The sequence below is a fragment of the Aulonocara sp. 'chitande type north' Nkhata Bay genome, linkage group LG20 (genome assembly GCF_057382095.1).
Source record: "Aulonocara sp. 'chitande type north' Nkhata Bay isolate Kocher_YH1m ecotype deep benthic linkage group LG20, A_spYH_male_GT1.1, whole genome shotgun sequence".
NCBI lineage: Eukaryota > Metazoa > Chordata > Actinopteri > Cichliformes > Cichlidae > Aulonocara > Aulonocara sp. 'chitande type north' Nkhata Bay.
Genome location: NC_141363.1, coordinates 37,436,669 through 37,438,587, shown reverse-complemented (window position 1 = coordinate 37,438,587; position 1,919 = coordinate 37,436,669).

Below are 1,919 nucleotides of genomic sequence, written 5' to 3'. Positions count from 1 at the left end.
CGGGTCATTCCCCTCATCCCCAGACTCTGCTTCCTCCTCGGAAGACGTGTCAGTGGGATTAAGGAGGTCCTCAAAGTATTCCTTCCACCGCCTGACAATTTTCTCAGTCGACGTCAGCAGCGCTCCGCCAGCACTATACACAGTGAAATCAAGTAGCCAATTTTATTTTTTGACGGTGCAAAACGTTTCATCGACATACACTACTGCACTCCAGAGTCACACTGCTAGCGATCAATGCAGCAATTCTGTATTGTACAGGAGAGACGTCACGGAGGAGATCGTCTGCAGCGATCAGGACGCAGGACACAATGTGATGTAAAAAAAAAAAAAGCATGCAAACTTGCACTAAAAATCTGCAAAACAGCGAGGTGAAAGGTGAACCACGTTATAGTGAGGGACCACTGTAATTTTGAAGGCAAGTCACAACATACCCTTCGTAAATACTAATGTATAAAAACCCTTACCAGCAATCATTCATTTTTTGTGTGGCTCTTTTTCACAGTTTGTTAACATGCTGTGTAGGTGTGTACTTGACTAGCTGATATCAACATAACGGGGAAACATCTGGTTTGACTATTCTTCACCTGTAGTTTGAATGCTGAACATTTGCCTGTTTAAATCATAAGACCAGTCACTATACAGAGATGTGCTTCTGAATGTGGACGATGTGTATCTGCATGCAGTAATGCAGTTCTGCTTGTATTGAGTGATGTAAACAACTGATCAATCTAAACTCTTTAAACGTCAAAATTGATCATTAGATTTTTTATGACAAACAGTGGTGAGTGTTCCCACCTTCTTCTCTTTGTAACTTAACGCGATCTTTCCGTTTTCGAGTTTTGGACATGATTTTGGAGTATATCTTGGCAGTAGCGATTGACCGCAAAGTAAAGCTACCGGAAATGTACAACCCTACATCCGGTCTCAAACGAGGAAGTTAGCATTTTCTCGTGCACAGGGTCCGTGGACATTCAGTACTCAGCTCAGAGTTTAACACATAAAGCAAAAAATACAACTAGCTTACGCACTTACTATACTCTTGCTCTCTCTCCCAGCTGTCACTGCCACAACTTTCCCCTCTTCCTAAGCAACCAAATGCGTGTGTTGCCATATTTTTGGATTGACTGATGTGGTGCATTTTTCCACCAATAGGAGAGGGGGTACGATGTTTTTTGTTCTTTTCGGTTTGCAAGCATTTTCAGCTTGTGAAAGTCCAGCTTTTACTCTTTCTTTTTGCACTAAATGTGACAACAGTATTTGGAAAAAGCATGGTACAAAATATTTATCATAGCACTGGTTTTACTTGGTCTGTCAACCCAGTTTAAAAACTGTTATGTAGTTTGGCTCGCAGCGAAGGCGGTCGCACTTTTTCTCCTCTCCTCTCCCTTATCTTCCCTGCTTAGCTCGGATAAGATCTTGGAGAGGCTACGGCTGCTGTGAATACTCAGAATAAGATCTCTGACTGCAGACTGGATACATCTTGGAAGGGCTAGCTCGGAATAAGATCTCTGGGCGCAAATTGAATGACATCTCGGGGAGGCACACTGCCGTGAGTTCTCAGAAATCGGCTCCTTGAGCACAAGAGATGACAACATCACAGAACGCAAGTATGGCGAAGCTCGTGGCTCTCCAACATGAGATTGAGAGACCAGTGTTGGACTGTAGAACTGGGCCCTATTAAGCTTTGATTGATTGATTGTCAAAAGTTGAAAAGGAAAGCTCTGTATGATGATGACAAATGTATTTATTTTTCTCTCCCCTCAACAGTGTGTGGATGAAAATACAGTAATATGTTCCTGTTAATAATATGAAGTATAACAACAAAGGTTTTTGTAATCTCTTAAATAGATCGATGCCTGATGTCCGGTCCTTGAAGACGTCATTGGTCATACACACACACACACACACACACACACACA